At 49.5% G+C, this 18,790-nt stretch overlaps 1 long non-coding RNA gene and 1 pseudogene across 1 annotated transcript; both read left to right on the top strand.

Moving 5' to 3' along the window:
* The first annotated feature begins 2,084 nt into the window (after positions 1-2,084).
* Positions 2,085-18,232, top strand: LOC110261328 (uncharacterized). The gene is made up of 4 exons (XR_014806891.1): positions 2,085-2,510; positions 11,116-11,223; positions 12,672-12,863; positions 15,688-18,232. It is a non-coding gene; the product is annotated as an uncharacterized LOC110261328 (long non-coding RNA).
* On the top strand, positions 13,735-14,614 carry LOC146402507 (uncharacterized; annotated as a pseudogene).
* Positions 18,233-18,790: the final 558 nt, after the last annotated feature.

Genomic DNA, 18,790 nt, shown 5'->3' with positions numbered 1-18,790 from the left:
CTCGAAGTTGCCTCTTTAGGCCTCAATGCTTGCAGTTTTCACAGCTCCCCAGAAATTACTGCTCCTTTGTGAGCTCCAGGTCCAAGTCATGGGAAGATAACATCTTGATGAGAAAGAGGACCAGACCTGGTGACCTTGAGCCACTAGATATCAGGCTGAGCTATCTCATCATCATACATTTATACCTGGGTCTGCCTGCCCTGAGAGTTCAAGAGTAAAGAAGGATGAATTTGAGCCTTTGTTGTTATGAATGAGATGTGAATTATTATGTTATATTATGAAATAAACCATGATATGAAACTATGTTAACTCCACTGTCCACTTAAATCTAAGGACAATTAGTTTTGATAGTTCTCGGTTTTGAATATGGCCTGTAAAAAGTGTATCCCATTGACAATAGACATACCTGTAGTTTATGTAAGCTTCCACAGCTAATGTTTTTTAAAAAACGAGTCTGAAGGTATAGGGGTGTGCTTTATGCAAAAATCTTAACTGTTATCAATAATACTACTTGCTGAGTCCGGAAATGACTATGTATTTTGCAGTTGTTGTTGTTGCTCACACGTGCAAAATGCCAAAGTTCCCCGGCCAGAAATTGAACCCATGCCACGGCAGTAAATAGAGTCACTCTAAGGACAACATCAGATACTAAAACTGCTTTGCTACCAGGGAACTCGTGTGTGCGTGTGCGTGCGTTTCTTTTTAAGGCCGGCCCTGTGGCATTTGGAAGTTCCCATGGTAGGGGCTGAATAAGAGCTGCAGCTGCCAGCCTAGCCACAGCCATAGCGGGATCCAGCCCCATCTTCGACCTACAGCACAGCTCAGCTCACAACACCAGATCCTTAAACTACTCGGCAAGGACAGGGATCGAACCTGCATCCTCATGGATAATAGTCAGGTACATAACCTGTTGAGCCACAGCAGGAACTCCTGGGACTCCTGTGTTTATATTTTAAAAAATATGATCGGTTTAAATTCCCTGGTGGCCTGGCATTTATAGATTCAGCCTTGTCACTGGCTGTGGCTCAGGCTGGATCCCTGCCCAGGAATTCTACATGCAGGGACTCTGGGGAAATGCATATAAATTAAGTGATTCTGCCAAGAAGAACCTCTGGCATCATCCTACAGCTATATATTTGAGACTCTTTGGAGATATGAACAATAACAATAGCTTGTGTGTATTTGGCACCGTGCCACTTTTCTTTTCACTTTCTATGAGGTGGGTTGTAGTATTTTCCCATTTCAGTTGCCATACTTCAGGGGAGGAAGGGGTTATAACGTTTAATGGCAGCTCCAGTTTTGTTTTTTTTTGGGGGGGCTGCACCTGTAGCACATGGAGGTTCCCAGTATAGGGGTCGATTTGGAGCTACAGCTGCCGGCCAACTCGCATCTGTAACCTACACCACAGTTCGCGCAATGCCTTATCCTTAACCCACTGAAGCGGGCTGGGGCTCGAACCTTTGTCCTCATGGATGCTAGACAGATTCATTTCCACTGAGCCACGATGGGAACTCCACAGCTCCAGTTCTTAGACGTGATCTAGGGTCCCATCCCCTGGATTTCTGTGTCAGAAAGCACAAAGTTAGATCTGTGAACCTGCATTTTTAGTTAGTTCACAAGTAATTAGGGCATGAACGAATAAGGGGACCATTTCATCTTTTTACACGATGACTGCACGAGCAAGGGATATTCAACGTTCCACTTAAATCTCATTTCCTAAGGCTCAGGATGAAACAGCTCTCAGATTGAAAGAATGCTCCAATCGATGGCGACAAGAGAAAACAAGCGCTGTCTCAGGGGACCAAGGAAATCCGTTCGCGTTGCCTTTAAGAGGAGCTTAACCACCTAAGTACGCAATTACTCGCCGACCTTTCTCAGCCCACCCGACCTGACTCTGCTCAGCAGTCGTCGAGAAAAGGAACCCTTCCCCTGATTGGAAGCTGGGCACAAGCTCCTTTACCCAGAAGTCTGTGCCGGCTGCCTCTGTACTGCGCCAAAGGCAGCAAGGAAGATGGGCGTTTCCTGCGGTCGGAGCCGGGACTTCCGGCGGCGCCGTCGTGACGTCTTTTGCGCGAGCCGAGGCTGTCCAGAGCGGCTGTGGAGGCTGGGAGTCCTGGACCGGGTCCCCTCTCATGCCGCTGTTAGGAGCCGAGCAGGGACGGACAGTAACGAGGATAGGCTCTCACCCTGCGGCGTTATTACGATCCATGGTGTCCGTCGTGGGACGGGCCGCCTTGCGCGGAGGTGTCGGCCGGGGCTGCGCGCTTTCCGAGGCCTTCGTCCCGGCTCTCTGGCCTCGTCCGCCTCCGGAGGCGGCACCCTGATCCTTGTGCGCGTTTCTACAAGGGGGAGACTGGGGCTGGGAGGGCGACAGTCATCCTGAGGTCACCGCCCACTGTGCTTGTGGGGGTTCGGCTCTTCTCACAGAACCCGCTCCGTTCCCCGGCTCCTCAACCCGCTTCTGCTCACAGGATCCCATGGCGGCCGCTGGGCTCATGGACCGGGCTCAGGTGAGTGGAGGGTTCCTCAGGCCCTCACCTCTCGGGTGTAGGGGATGGTGTGTTCTAGGGTCTTCACCCCTTCGCCTTCATCGCTCCCTTCTCTGGCGGGTAAAGGAGCAGAGGGCGTCATTCTCGGCGGTTATGTGCTGAGGCTCCCGTTCCCAGTATGGATGGGATGAGGTGTGGAATGGTTTCCAAGACACAGAAGCCAGTTGTGCAGACGCTTGGAGGTGAGAATGAATTAGGAGTGTCTGGAAACAGCAGGTCAGTGTGCTGTTTGCTGAGAACAGAGAGCCGGCAGTCAGGGGTCTGGTCTGGCATGGCAGCCTGAGGAGCTTGTCCTCTTTCTGATGGTGGTGGAACCGTGGAAGGTTTGTAACTGAGAAGGGAAGTGTTTTGACTCAGGTGTTGACAGGCTGCAGAATGGAAAGATTGGGGGAAGCCTGTGGGTGGGCAGGGAGATCAGGGTGGAGTCTGCTGAAATAGCTCCTCAGGTGAGTGTTGATGGTGGGTGGACCAGAGTGGTGGCAGTGGAGATTAGAGAAGTGTATGGATTTTGTCTTTTCTTTTTTTCTTTCTTTTTTTTTTCTTTTTCCTTTTTTTTGGGCAGGGGGGAGGCAGCACCCATAGCATATGGAAGTTCCCAGGCTGTGGCTTGAAGCAGAGCTGCAGCTGGCAGCCAACACCACAGCCACAGCAATTTCGAATCAGAGCCATATCTGCGACCTGCGCCACATCCTGTGGCACCGCCAAATGTTTAATTCACTGAGTGAGGCCAAGGATTGGACCCACATCTTCATGGATGCTAGTGAGATTCTTAACTTGCTGAGCCACAACGGGAACTCCAATTTTGTGTATGTTTTAAAAATAGAGCCGATGGAGGAGTTCCTGTTGTGGCTCAGCAGGAATGAACTTGGCAGGTATTCATGAGGATTAACTGACCATAGGTGTCTGGGTTTATTTCTGGGTTCTCTGTTCTGTTCCATTGGTCTATGTGCCTGTTTTTGTACCAGGACCATACTGTTTTGATTAGCTTTGTTATGTTGTCTGAAGTCTGGGAGAGTTGTGCCTCCTGCTTGGTTTTTGTTCCTCAGGATTGCTGTGGTAATTCTGGCTCTTTTATAGTTCCATTTAAATTTTTGGATTGTTTGTTTTAGATCTGTGAAAAATGTCATGGGTGACTTGATAGGGATTGCAGTGAATCTGTCGATTGCTTTGGGTAGTATGGCCATTTTAACGATAGGAATTCTTCCAGTCCAGGAGCGTGGAATATCTTTCCATTTCTTTGAATCCTCTTTAATTTCCTTAATTAATGTTCTATAGTTCTCAGTATATAAGTCTTTACCTCCTTGGTCAGGTTTATTCCTGGGTATTTAATTTTTGGGAGTGCTATTTTACTTTACTTTTTGCTTTTTAGGGCCACACCTGTGGCACATTAAAGTTCCCAAGTTATGGGTCCAAACAGAGCTGCGACTGCCGGCCCATGCCACAGCAACTGTGGGATCTGAGCCACATATTCTTTTTCTAATATTTCATTGTTAGTATATGGAAATGCACCTGAGTTCTGAATGTTAATCTTGTATCCTTCTACTTTGCCGAATTCATTGATCAGCTTGAGCAGTTTTTGTGTGGAGGGTTTCTTTTTTTTGGCTGCACCACTGGCATGTGGAAGTTCACACATCAGGGATCAAACTTGGGCTAGGGATCAAATCTGCAATCCCGCAGTGATCTGAGGAGCTGCAGAGACAATGCTGGATCCTTAAGCAGCTGCACTGCAGGGGAACTTCCGATATTTCTGGTAGCTAAAGAGCCAGGAATCAGGCAAGAATGGTAAGCTGAGGACCTGGGCTTCTATTCTGAGGCTGGTGAAAGACATTGAAGAGCTCTCTCTGGAAGCTGAGTGGTTGGGAACAGAGGGTGAGCATGAGGGAGGAGCCTACTGCAATCGTCCAATCGTCCAATCGTCCACGTAAATGCTGATGGTGGCGCTCCTGGAGTGGTGGCTGTGGGAGCAAGAGGAGTTGGTGTAGTTTGTATCTGGATTTTCTTTTCTTTTCTTTTTTTTTTTTTTTTTTTTGTCTTTTTGTCTTTCTAGGTCCGTACCCACAAAATATGGAGGTTCCCAGGCTAGGGGTTGAACTGGAGCTATAGCTGCTGGTCTACACCACAGCCATAGCAACATCAGATCCAAACCACATTTGCGACCTACACCACAGCTCACGGCAACACCAGATACTGAACCCACTGAGGGAGGCCAGGGATCGAACCCATGACCTCATGGTTCCTAGTTGGATTCATTTCTGCTGCGCCATGATGGGAACTCCCAGTATCTGGACTTTCTGATGTGCAAGATAGATGAGAGAGTCATGGATGACCCCAAGTTTATTTTTATTTTATTTAATTTTATGTTATTTTTTGCTCCACCTGATAGGATGATGGAAGTGCCATCGTCTGAGCTGTAAATGGTGGAAGCAGAGTGGTTTTCACTGTCTATGTCGGGAGTTAGGCTTCATTGTGTTTAGTGTACAAGGTCCCAGACACCCCTCAGTTGAGGGATCAACTGGGGCACAGGTCCTTAATGCTGTGCAGGGGTTCTCTGGTTGAAGTTCAAATTGGTGGCCAAAACATGTGAAGTAGGCTGGAGCTGTGCGTTAAATGTAGAATGGAGTATCTCACATTGTGTCTTTATTTTATTTATTTATTTATTTATTTATTTATTTATTTATTTATTTCCTTTGCCATTTCTTGGGCCGCTCCCATGGCACATGGAGGTTCCCAGGCTAGGGGTCCAATTGGAGCTACAGCTGATGGCCTACCAGGTCCAAGATGCGTCTGTGACGTACACCACAGCTCCCGGCAATGCCAGATCCTTATCCTGCTGAGCAGGGCCAGAGATTGAACCCACATCTTCATGGGTATTAGTTGGGTTCATTATAGTTGAGTCACAACGGGGAACTCCTAGAGCATACAAGTTTTTGACAAGCATCAATATAGCCATCGGCTATGAGAGAATACCGAGTAACAAACATTACGGGATGGGGCATCCCTTTCTAGGTGCAGTCTTTGGAAATCTGCCATGATTCACGGGGTCTGAAATAACAGGTCTAAACATTTCTATGATGTAACCTAGGCTGCATTGCAAGGAAATCTGAGTATAACTCCTTTAAGAGCCAGCCAAAGCCCCACCAGGTTTTCAGCCCCAGAATTCCATTCCCCAGACCCTCACATCCTCCCTTGCCCTTTATCTACAACCCGGAATGACCACTGGGCGATGTTCTTAGAGGGCCCAGGTAATGCAGGCAGTGGAAACTACTCCACCCAGAAGGCTGTGCCACCTGAGTGACCTGGCACCAAAAAGACTTCTGGGTAATGTGGTTTACTGCCACTACCTACTATCTCTCACCGAGTAGGTGACTTCCTACCTGGTCTATGAAAAGCAAAGGGGAGTTCCCTGGTGGCTCAGTGGGTTAGGGATCTGGTGTTGTCATTGTTGTGGCTTGGGTTCTGCTGTGGCACAGGTTCAGTACCTGGCCCAGGAACTTCCAAGGGCCACAGGTGCAGTGAAGAAATTTTACTTTTCTTTTTAAAGGCAAGAGGGAGCCACAATAATACTGGGCAAAGGAGGTCCTGACTCCAGCAGGGGCATTGCTTACCCTTAAAGGAGATTCAACCATATTTGGAGAGTGGGCCTAGAAAAGCCCAGAAAGGTTCAGGACCTGTTATTTCCATCTGTGTAAGGAGAGGCGTGTTCCCCGCTGACCAGAGGAGAATGTGAAGCCCCCCGAGCCCGGAGTTTATTGCGGTGCTCTCGTTCTCGCCCCTCTGGTCGCCTCTCCAGGTTCCGATACCCCATTGCCGGTGGTCGAGACTGCACTGTTGAGCCCGGCTCAGGTGGGTCCTGTGTCTCCCAGGCCCCCACCCAGCCCGAGGACCAAACTCGGACAGAGAGGCGTCCGCTTAGTTCCCTGCGGATCAGCCTCAGAGTTCAGAGCAGAGGGCGGCCTTGGGAGGGTCGCCCTTTCTGCCCATTTGCTGGACTGCGGACGAGAGTTGGCTGGGGCCGCCTGTGTGCGGCTGGCAGGTACACGGAGTCCGCAGTATTGGGGCAACCCAGGGTGTCTTGTATCGGGGCCAGGGGGTAGGAGGTGTCTCCCTTGGAACGTCGGCCTGAGCTGCTGGGATCCACGGATAATTGTGAAAGGAGTGGGGATAAGATAACTGTGTCCAGAGATAGAAGTTTAAAATTTGGGAGTTCCCGTCGTGGCTAGGTGGTTAATGAATCCAACTAGGAACCAGGAGGTTGAGGGTTCGATCCCTGGCCTTGCTCAGAGGTTTAAGGATCCCGAGTTGCTGTGAGCTGTGGTGTAGGTCGAAGACGCAGCTTGGATCCCGCGTTGCTGTGGCTCTGGTATAGGCCAGCGGCTACAGCTCTGCTTGGACCTCTAGCCTGGGAATCTCCATATGCCGCGGGAGCGGCCCAAGAAATGGCAAAAAGACAACAAAATAAAATAAAATAATAAAATAAAATTTGGAAGACCGGGTGCGCTGTGGGCAGGGAGACTGCAAGAGAAGACCACCACCACAGACTCCTGGAAAATTATGTTAAGACCCGGAGGTCGTGGCACATGCGTGATTGGATGAGATTCTGCCCTAATTTCATCCCTAGAGTCTACAGGACTTTTTCATGCACCACCTACAGCTGTGAGCAGCAGTAGGGAGTAAAAGACCATTTCAAGGTTTTGTTTTGTTGTGTTTTTTTTTTTTTTTTCATCTGGAAGAGTTGAGTTGGGGAAGTCATGACAAGGAGCATATTCCAGCGTGAAGATCCTGAGAGGAATTTTAGATGAGAGCTCCTGCCATCTCTCGAGCTTGAGGCATCCCATGTGTATGTGGACATAAAGATCTGGCTGCTGGGCAGAGGCGCTGGGCTGAGGCTCTTCCAGGGCTGGAGGGTGTGGGCTGAACCAGAGCATGACCTGGGAATGGGACTGAGGAGAAAGTGTCTCAAGGATGCCACTTTTGATGGGCCTTGAAGTGGGAGAAGAGCTGAGACTCTCAGTTTAGGGCCTAGGGGTTTCTTCATCCCTGATGTTCCCTCCATAAAGGAACCTATCCAGCTCGGGAGGTGTTCTGTCCTGTGTCTGTAGAAAAGGATGCTTGATTGTGGCAAATTGTTGGCCTGGGTGGAGATGGAAGTGTACGGAAGTGTAGACTCACCCCTGCAGGTCCAAGAAATAGCCAGCTTTGTGGAGGAGTTGCGTTCCCGACAAGCACACTGCTGGCTCGCGCCCTCCACCGCTCAGGGCAAGAGGAATGAAAGTGCTATAGTGAGTGGATCCTGCAGGTACACTGGAGGGGATCTTTGCAAACAGGAGACTGGCTTGTTTGTATAAAGGAAAAGCAACAGCCCTGCCTGCTGAAACTCTCCCGACAACTCCTTGAACTCACAATGTATGAAACACGAATCAAAATGTCAGTTAACCAATGGTCTTGCGGTGGCGCAGTGATTAAGAATCCGACTAGGAACCATGGGATTACAGGATCGATCCCTGGCCTTGCTCAGTGGGTTAAGGATCCGTCGTTGCCGTGAGCTGCGGTGTAGTTCGAAGACACAGCTTGGATCCCACGTTGCTGTGGCTCTGGCGTAGGCCGGTGGCTACGGCTCCAGTTGGACCCCTAGCCTGGGAACCTCCATATGCCGCCAGAGTGGCTCAAGAAATGGCAAAAAGACAAAAAGAAAAAAAAAATCCTACTGCAGGTGTTCCTGCTGTGGCACAATGAGATCCATGGTGTCTCTGTAACGCCAGGATGAGGGTTTGATCCCTCATAGTGAGTTAAAGGATCTGGTGTTGCTGTAGTGTAGGTCACATCTGTGGCTTGGATCTGATTCCTGGCCCAGGAACTCCATATGCCACAGGTGTCCAAAAATGGAAAAGAAAAAAAAAAAAATCCAACTGTAGCAGCTTGGGTCGCTGTGGAGGCATGGGTTTGATCCCCACCCAGACACAGTTGGCTAAGGATCTGGCAGTGCTGTAGTGTAGGTCCCAGTTGCAGCTCAGGTTCAGTCCCTGGCTCAGGAGCTTCCATGTGCCCCAAGTGCAGCCATAAAGATTTTTTTAATTTAAAAATATTTACACATTGAGAGGCGATTAGAAATGAATACATTCAGGAGTTCCTGCGGTGGCAATGGAATCAGCAGCATCTCTGCAGCGCCAGGTCACAGGTTTAATCCCAGGCCTGGCACAGTGGGTTACAGGATCTACCATTGCCACAGCTCCAGTGGAGTAGATCGGAACTCATCCCTGACCTGGGAACTCCATTTTCCAAGGGGCGGCGGAAAAAGTAAAAAGAGAGAGAGCAAGGAATACGTTCAGTAAATTAAATATGGGGACCGTTTATTAAAATTTATTGTAATGTTAATTTACTTATAGTGTTATGGGGTTTTTTTTGTTTGTTTGTTTGTTTTTGTTTCCTTAGGGCCTCACCCACGGCATATAGAGGTTCCCAGGCTAGAAGTCCAATGGGAGCTGAACCTGCCAGCCTACGCCACAACCACAGCAATGAGGGATCCCAGCCACCTCTGCGAGCTACACCACAGCTCATGACAACGCCGGATCCTTCACCCACTGAGTGAAGCCAGGGATCGAACCCACATCTTCATGGCTGCTAGTCAGGTTCATTGACCACTGAGCCACAAGATCTCCTTATCTATAGTAATTGCTAATAGTTAATATACATCACATTCTCTGAAAACCTTAAAAAGCAGAATGTGGAGTTCCCTTTGGCTCAGCATGATATGGGTCCAGCATTGTCACGGCAGTCGCTTGGGTCACTGCTGTGGTGTGGGTTTGATCCCTGCCCTAGGAACTTCCACATGCCACAGACATGGCCAAAAAAAACAAAAACAAAAAAAAAAAAAGAGAGAGAGAAAGAAAAAGAAAGGAACACAGGTCTGGAACTGAGGAGCCGTGTCCAGGTCGCAGACAGCCCCAGCGCAGTGGACAGAAGGACAGCTGTGCATCAGGTTTTGGAGGAAACTTTGTGAGGGTTTTGGTGGCAGGAATGGGAAGGAGGAGGTGAGGTGTGTGTCTCTGTTGGCAACCTGAATGGTGTTGGTGTGTGTCACGGAGACAGATGAGGAAGTGGAGCGGCTGGTGGTCGGAGAAAGGGGATGTGCCCCTGAGGGTTTCAGGGTAGACGAGTGTAAACGGCTTCCAGGGGCCGCAGACCTGAGATAGACATGGAGGCATCTCCGTGAGGAGCTCAGGTGTTGGTGAGTGTGCTGCCGGCATCAGCAGGGCTTACTACCCCTCTTGTGACCCACCTGGGATTTGTGGGGACTCTTGGTCAGGCCTGCATCATTTAATTCCAGCTGGGAGGGGAGTTTAGGTGGATCAGCCGGGAGCATTGCTAGGCCTGAGGTAGGGGCGGGGAGTTAGGTGCAGCTGGGCTTTGAATGAGGGTCAGATGAAGAGAGGCTGTGAATGCTTGTGGGACAGCGTGTGGAGACACGGTCGAGGGCCCAGTCAAGAGGGCTTCATGTTAGGTTTGGGGCTGTGAGTGTGACGTGAGTGACAGGGCCAGGTCAGGAGGACTACAGAGGGAGCCTGGTGCTCTCTGGCACCGGGGAACTTGGGCCTTCTAGGGGAGGCTGGGGCAAAATAGGCCTCTGATCCCATTTATAAAACACTGTGTGGCTTCCACGGGCACAGTGGCATGGCGGGCTGCTGGCTGTCAGGAACGGAGTTGCGGAAGCAGGACCAGATGTGCAGAGAGGGTCCCTCTAAATGCTGTGCAGGTGGGGAGGAGCGGGAGCGTGTAGCCCGAGGCCCTGACCCTGGGCACTTCAGGGAGGATGGCAGTTCAAGTTCGGTTGTCTGGAAGGAGCGTTGGGGGGGGCCTGCGAGTAACTGACTAAAAGTGGGGTAGCGTTCCCCTTCTGGGACCAGAGTTTATTTATTTATTTATGTTTGTTTGTTTTTGTCTCTTTGCCTTGTCTAGGGCCACACCTGCAGCATATGGAGGTTCCCAGGCTAGGGGTCGAATCGGAGCTGTAGCCACCGGCCTATGCCAGAGCCACAGCAACATGGGATCCGGGCTGTGTCTGCAACCCACGCCACAACTCACGGCAATGCCGGATCCTTAACACACTGAGCAAAGCCAGGGGTCAAACCCGCACCCTCATGGTTCCTAGTTGGATTCGTTAACCACTGAGCGACTATGGGAAATCCAGGTACCAGAATTTAGATGATGGTCACCCCGCCACTTGTCTTTATTGTGTTCTGGGCACAGTGATCTGTGAAAAGAAGGGACAGAGACACTGGTACCACCAGACCTTGTGTCTCTTCCGCACTTGGCGAGCTGGGGCGGAGGGGAGGAGGGAGTGGAGTGGGGGAGGAGACCAAGGATCCTGGGAGAGGAGCTGCCAGGATCCTTGATTGAACCGTCTCCATCTTGGCCAGGACTTGTGTGGGTTCTTTTTTTTTTTTTTTTTTTTTTTTTTTTCATGTAGGTCTGCATTTTTATTTTCTTTTATTTATTTATTTTTTTTTCACATAGCTGGAAGGAATACTTTAGATTGTTTTTCTCACGTTGGGACTTGTGTGTTTTACAGACGTGGCTGTACTTTTCTCCCAGGAGGAGTGGGGGCTCCTCGATGAGGCTCAGAAATGCCTGGACCACCACGTGATGCTGGAGACCTTGGCGCTTCTGTCCTCACTGGGTAAGGCCCCCGCACCCACCCAGTGTCCTGGGCTGGGCTGTCTTTTTCCCCTTTCCCAGGGCAGCTCTGGCTTTCCCACAAGCAGACAAAGGGTGGAGACTTCCTCTCGTGGTTCCCTTGCATATGCGTGTGGGAGGCATTCCCAGGCTGGGTGCGCCCAGCCACCTCTCCCCAAGCAGCCCCATTCGCTGCTGCTCTGCAGCCGTGCCTGTCCCTGGTCAGGACACTCTGTTCAGATGCATGGAGGTCTTCTTCCTTCCTCTTGCTGACATTTTTTAGGGACCTGCCTATGCCAAAATTCGTGGGCACCACTGGTAGAGACTCCCAACTTTACAAGACTCTCCTGTGCCGTTCTCGTGATTGTAGAATGTGGGCTGTTGTGTTGGCCCGCTCTGGGGCATGCTGTCCCCTCCCTGTCCCTGTGTTTCACCTGTGCTGGTGTGTGCCGGGCCCCATGTAGATGCTCACCGTGAGGAAGAGGGAGGGCCCTGGGTGCCTGACGGGATGGATGTTACTCCCATCGGGGCCAAAGGGAAAAGGCTCTGGAGCTTGGGAGAGGGGAGAGGGTGTGTCATCAAAACTGGCTATGGGAGTTCCCATTGTGGCTTAGCGGCTAACGAACCTGACTAGTATCCCTGAGGACGTGGATTTGATTCCCGGCCTCGCTCAGTGGGTTAAGGATCCAGCATTGTCGTGAGCTGTGGTGTAAGTCACAGATGCAGCTTGGATCTGGCGTTGCTGTGGCTGTGGTGTAGGCTGGCAGAATAGCTCTGATTTGACCCCTAGCCTGGGAACCTCCATGTGCCTCAGGTACAGCCCTAAAAAGACAACCCCCCCACAAAAAAAAAAAAAAAAAAAAAAAAACCTGGCTATAAACCACACTGGAAACCATGCCCGTCTCCACCATTGGGTAATGCTGAGGACAGTGGTCACACTTCTTTCCATCTTTTCTTTCCCCGTTGTCGTTTCTCATCTTCCAATCCCCATCTCCCCCACTTTTGTAGCCTCTGTCTCATTCGTTCCCTTTAACTGCTGCCTTTGCCATGTTTTCAACGTTTGACTGATATTCAAGGTATTTCGACATTTGCACTCATCTTGAAACAGTCCGTAGACAGCAGCTCCTGGGTCATGATCAGACACTTCTCGGTCTGGACACAGCCCTCTACACAGTGCTCACTCTCCCCAGCAGCCGTGGTCTGTGCAAAGCCATTTGCAAAGGAGTCAACTGGGGACCCTTCTCCCTACCTTGTAGCTTCTCCTTGTGTCTTTACCTGCATTGGGGCTTTCCTGTCATATGAGCCTCCCAGGCCCAGCTCTGCACAGCTCTCATCCCTGCTGCCTGTCAGCAGTCCTGTGGACTTGCTCGTGGGTGTGTCTGACACACATTGTGGTGGGGCTGCCCCTCCCACCGATGTCAACTTGTGTCACCAGCCTCTTTCTGTTTACAGGTTGTTGGCATGGAGACCAGCCTGAGGAGCCACCCTCAGCGCAAGGCGTTTCTAGGGAGTGTCACCATCTGGAAGACCCAGCCCTGTGAGACATGTAGCTCACTCTTTTTTTTTTTTTTTTTTTTTTTTTTTTTTCGTCTTTTTGCCTTTTGAGGGCCGCTCCCATGGCATATGGAGGTTTCCAAGCTAGGGGTCCAATCGGAGCTGTAGCCACTGGCCTACGCCAGAGCCACAGCAACGTGGGATCTGAGCCGAGTCTGCAACCTATACCACAGCTCATCTACACCACAGCTCACGGCAACACCGGATCCTTAACCTACTGAGCAAGGCCAGGGATCAAACCTGCCACCACATGGTTCCTAGTTGGGTTCGTTAACCACTGAGCCACGACGGGAACTCCTGTAGCTCACTCTTGAAAGCCATCATGTTCCTGGCCGAGCAAGATGGAACGCACTCTGGGCGAGGACTGTCCACTTGGGGGGCAAGACTTTACCAGCACCAAAAGTGCAACATTAGAGAGAAACGTTCCAGAAAGGAACTGCGTTGTCCACATGACAGAGGAGACCTTGGCCTGCAGGGAAGGTGGGAAGGACTTCCCAGCCAGCCCAGGCCCTCTCCAACAACAGACTCTTCACCCTGTGGGAAAGCCACGTGGGGACACCGCAGGTGGAGAGGCCTTTCACAACAGGCACTCAGTGTGGGAAAGCCTTCAGCCGTAACCATATACTGGTTGACCATGAAGAGATGCATGCTGGATGAAAGATTTCTGAGAAGAGGGAATGTGGGAAGGCCTTCCTTAGAAAGTCCCACCTCAGCCGGCCCCAGAAAATCCACAGTGAAGCTAGGCTTTATGGGCACTCAGAATGTGGGGTGTTCTTTTTTTTTTTTTTTTTTTTTTTGTCTTTTTGCCATTTCTTGGGCTGCTCCCACAGCGTATGGAGGTCCTCAGGCTCGGGGTCGAATCGGAGCTGTAGCTGCCAGCCTACACCAGAGCCACAGCAACACGGGATCCGAGCCGCATCTGTGACCTATGCCACAGCTCACGGCAATTCCGGATCCTTAACCCACTGAGGGATCGAACCCACAACCTCATGGTTCCTACTCGGATTTATTTCTACTGCGCCACGACGGGAACTCCTGGGGGGTATTCTTTACAGAAATATCTGGCCTTGATGACCGCCAGAGAATTCACACCCAGCCAAGGCCTCTTGAATGCAGCCCGTGTGGGAAGGCCTTCCTTAGACTGTCCCAACTCCTGAGTCACCAGAAAACCCACACTGAAGAAAGACCTTATGGTTGCAGTGAATGTGGAAAATTCTTCAGGAACCGTTCCACACTCACTAGACATCAGAGAGTTCACACTGGGGAAAGGCCGTACAAGGGCAGTGACTGCAGGAAAGCTTTCACCCGCAAATATACACTTGCTGAGCATCAGAAAATCGACAGTGGTGAAAAGCCTTTTGAGTGCAGAGCATGTGGGAAAGCTTTCAGCCGCAAAGACAAAATTGTGGAGCACCAGAAAATCCACACTGGAGCAAGGGCTTAGGAGTGTGGCGAATGTGGGAAATGCTTTATGGACAACTCCTCACTCATTAGTCATCAGAGAGTCCACACTGGAGAAAGGCCTTAAGAGGGCGGCAAGTGTGGGAAATTGTTTTGGTACCGCTTCATGCTCATTAGACATCAGAGAACTCATCCTGGAGAAAGGCCTGCTGCAGGCATTGACGTAGGAAACTCTTACTGCAGCTCCATAGTCATTAGACGCTGGACACATGCCGCTAGAGAAATGCCTTAGGAGTGCAGCTGCTGTGGGAACTTTTAACAGTCCAACTCCAGCCTCAGCACACAGCAGCGAATTCATGTTGCTGCGAGGCCTTATGAGAACAGCAAATATGGGAACATCTTTATATACAACTCTGGCCTCTTTCAACATTGTTGAGGTGACACTGGAGAAATGCCTTCTAAGTGAAGTGAATGCTGGAGAGTCTGTAGCTCCCATTCATTTGGCTCCAAAAAGTTCACACCAGGAAAAGGGCTTAGGAAGGAAGCACATGGGGAAAGGACTTCAGCCAAAAGTCTGCTCTGATGGACACTGTGAAGTACACGTTCTGTACTTTGGGGTTTTTTCCCCCTTCTTATTGCGTTAAAATACACATACAGAAAATTTGCATCCTAGTGTAGTGTCAGTTCAATCCTGTGAGGTGCATTCACACTGTCGTGCAGCTAACTCATCTCCAGAGCTACTCTCCTCTTGCAGAAGTGAAGCTCTGTACCCATGAAAGAGTAACTCCTTCTCCTCTCCTCCCCTGACCCCTGGCAACCACTGTTCTATTCTCTGGCTCCTTGAAATTGACTGCCCTAGCTGCCTCCTGTAAGAAGACTCATAGAGTTTTTGTTTATTTTGTGAATAGCTTACTTCAGTTACCATGGTCTCAAGTTTCATCTCTCACACATCATGTTTCAGAGGCCCTTTTTGTTTGAGGCTGAAGAATACTCTGTCGTGTGTGTATCCCACTTCTTTATCCCCTCATCCATGGATGGACACTTCCCTTGTTTCCATATTTTGGGCTGTTACAAGAGTGCTGCTGTAGGAGTTCCTATCATCGCTCAGGGGAAACGAATCTGACTAGTATCCATGAGGACACAGGTTTGATCCCTGGTCTCGCTTAGTGGGTTAAGGATCTGGATCTGCCATGAGCTGTGGTGTACGTTGCAGATGTGGCTTGAACTGCTGTGGCTGTGGCTGTGGCATAGGCCAGTGGCTACAGCTCGGATTCCGACCCCTAGCATGGGAACCTCCAAATGCCGTCGGTGTAGCAATTAAAAAACAAAACTCGGAGTTCCCGTCGTGGCGCAGTGGTTAACGAGTCCGTCTAGGAACCATGAGGTTGCAGGTTCAGTCCTTGCCCTTGCTCAGTGGGTTAACGATCCGGCATTGCCGTGAGCTGACGTGTAGGTTGCAGACGCGGCTCGGATCCAGCGTTGCTGTGGCTCTGGTGTAGGCTGGTGGCTACAGCTCCGATTCGACCCCGAGCCTGGGAACCTCCATATGCCGCGGGAGCGGCCCAAGAAATAGCAACAAAAGACAAAAAAAAAAAAAAAAAAAAAAAAAAAAACTCATTCGCAAAAAGTGCTGCTGTGAAAATGACTGCACAGATAGCTCCTTGATTTGTTCTTTTGTTTGTTTGGCATGTGGAAGTTCCTGAGCCAGGGATTGAACCCATGCCACATTGTGACCTGTGCCACAGCTGCAGCAATGCTGGATCTTTAACCTGCTGCGCCACAAGGGAACTTCCACACATACCTCCTTGAAAATACTGCTTTCAGTTCTTCTGGGGGTATAAACAGAAGTAGAATTCCTGGATCATGTGATCATGCTATTTTTAATATGTCGACCTGTTTTACCAGCTTGAGCATGTTATATTCCCATCAAAACTTCACATCGTTCTAATGTCTGCATCTTCATCAACTTAATTCTGCTTTCCATTTCAGGTTTCATAGTAGCTGTCCTAATGGGTATGAGGTAGTTTCTCCTTCATTGTGGGTTTTGGGGTTTTTTTGTTTTTTGTTATAGCATTTCCCTACTGATTAGTGATCATGCCTTCTTGGCCATTTGTGTTCATTCTTTGTAAAAACGTCTTATGTTTGCCCCTTTTAAAATCAAGTTGTGTTCTTATGGATGCGTTATAGCAGTTCTTTATACAATCTAGATACAAACCACTTATCACACATAGGATTTTCAAATGTTTGTCTTCTATTTATTAGGTTGCTTTTTCACTGCTGATTGTGTCCTTTGCACAGACGTTTGTAACTTTACCTAGTTTTGCTTTTGTTTCCTATGCTTTTCATGTCAGTGCCAAGAAGTTATTTCCAAACCCAATGTCATGAAGCTTTCCCCCATGCCTTCATCTAAGAGTTTTATGAGTTTACCTCTTCTTGTTAGGTCTGATCCATTTTGAGCACATTTTTGGATGTGGTTAAGGTCAGGGTCCAACTTTGTTCATTTGAATGGAGAGAGCCACTTGCCTACAATCTGTGGGAAAGACTGTTCTTCTATGGAATCGTCTTGACACTCTTGTTAATTATTTGATCAAGTATACTGGCTTTCAGTTCTGGGCCCTCTGTTCTGTTTCAGTGGTCTAGATGTTTGTCTTTATGGCAGTTCCACAGTGTTTTGCTCTGTACTTTTATGAAAATAGTGTCTTGATCCAGCTTTGAGTCCCTGGCTTGAGGCTACTCATTTCCCCTTTTGGAGCAGCTGATTAAGTCCACAGCCAACCACTCTCTGTATCAGGCGCTCAGCCTCTGGGCTGCTGTACACCATTCCTTCTGTCCCAGAGGCAGGGTACCAGGCAACTAGAGTCAGCCTGTATGCCCCTGACCCCATGAAGTTATTCCAGACAAGCAATCCTCAGGGAGCCTAGGACACCTAGCTGGCCCCAGGAGACTTGCTATATATAGGGTGCTCTCTGCAGCTCCAGGTTGCTTGCTGTGTCTGCTGGACGGCCCAGTGTGTGGTCTTCCTTGATGCCCTTCTCTCTTTTTAAGCCCTGAGTCACAGAGAATTCTGCCTTTTATCTGCCCAGGTGTCATTGTGTTGTGTCCCACTATCAAGAACATTTAAATCTGGGAGTTCTCTGGTGGCAAAATCGGGTTAAGGATCCAGCATTGTCACTGCAGTGGCTTGGGTTACTGCTGTGGTGCGGGTTCAGTCCCTGGCCCGGGAACTTCCACATCCTACAGGCACGGCCAAAAAAGAATGTTTAAATCTTGCAAAGCAACGATGCACCCGGAAGAGTATTGTGAGTGTAGTGACTGCTGACAGTTATTCAGCTCTTAACCTAAACTCCAACAACTCTAATAAATTTAAATTGGAGAAACGTCTTCGAAATGCATGCAATGTCCTCTTCCCTTGTTCTACAATTTCAGAGCAAAGCTCTGGAGATTAGCCTTTGTGGAGGAGAAATCAGCCAGACATGGAACCTCATGCATCCAGACATCCTAGGGAAATTCTCTTAAGTACCAAGAAGACTGGAAGATTTCAGGATGCACCTTGCACTTTCGGACCTGCCTGGAGTCCTTGGCAAAAATAAGCTGCTGCCAGTAGCTGTTATAGGAACCTTTCTCTACTGTATACCAGGGGATCACAGGGCTCAAGAATCCTCCTTGAGGTGCTCAGAGAGGACAGAAAGCTCTGCTTTTCCTTCATCTGGACGACTCACCAGTTGCTTGACTTTTGAGCTGCCTCTTTCCCTCCCCACTGATTGTTTTTGGTGGGTTATGACCCAGCTTTGGACAAGAGGACTCTAGCTGGCTTCTGCAAGTGGCTTATGGAGATTTACCTTCTTAGTATATTTGACTGACTTGTAAGAGTTGGGTTGATTTTTTTCCACCCTGAGACTCACCCACCCCAGGACTGCCCAGCTCACCCTGCAGGTGTGTGTGGTGATAAGGTTCTTATAGATGAAGGATGTTTATTCGTGGGATGCTATTTAATATCTGCTGTGGACGGACTGAGAGTAGATACTCCCTGCTCTGCCAGAATAAAAGAGTCAACAGATTTTTTGGGGACCTCTAGTTTGTATTTACTCTCAGGAGGGAAAATCGAGGATAAAGAATAGCTCTCGGAGTTCCCGTCGTGGCGCAGCGGAAACGAGTCTAACCAGGAACCATGAGGTTGCGGGTTCAATCTCTGGCCTCGCTCAGTGCGTTAGGGATCTGGCCTTTCAGTGAGCTGTGGTGTACGTCACAGACGAACCTCCAATCTACATTGCTGTGGCTGTGGTAAAGGCCGGCAGCTGTAACTCTGATTAGACCCTGGCTTGGGAGCCTCTATGTGTCGCATATGCAGCCCTATAAAGACCAAAAGGGGGGAGGGGGCAGAAGATCTAAACAGACATTTCTCCAAAGACAAAAACCTGGGCAAAAAACACATAAAAAGGAGTTCCCGTCATGGCGCAGTGGTTAACGAATCCAACTAGGAACCATGAGGTTGTGGGTTCGGTCCCTGCTCTTGCTCAGTGGGTTAATGATCCAGCGTTGCTGTGATCTGTGGTGTAGGTTGCAGACACGGCTCGGATCCCACTTTGCTGTGGCTCTGGTGTAGGCCGGTGTCTACA

Source organism: Sus scrofa, chromosome 6 (assembly GCF_054392235.1).
Source record: "Sus scrofa isolate SSC_HxYL_T2T_F1_AM1 chromosome 6, Sscrofa_HxYL_maternal_Yorkshire_Landrace_v2.0, whole genome shotgun sequence".
NCBI classification, from domain to species: Eukaryota; Metazoa; Chordata; class Mammalia; order Artiodactyla; family Suidae; genus Sus; species Sus scrofa.
Note: the sequence above shows the minus strand (reverse complement) of the source record. Positions and strands in the feature narration are given on the sequence as shown.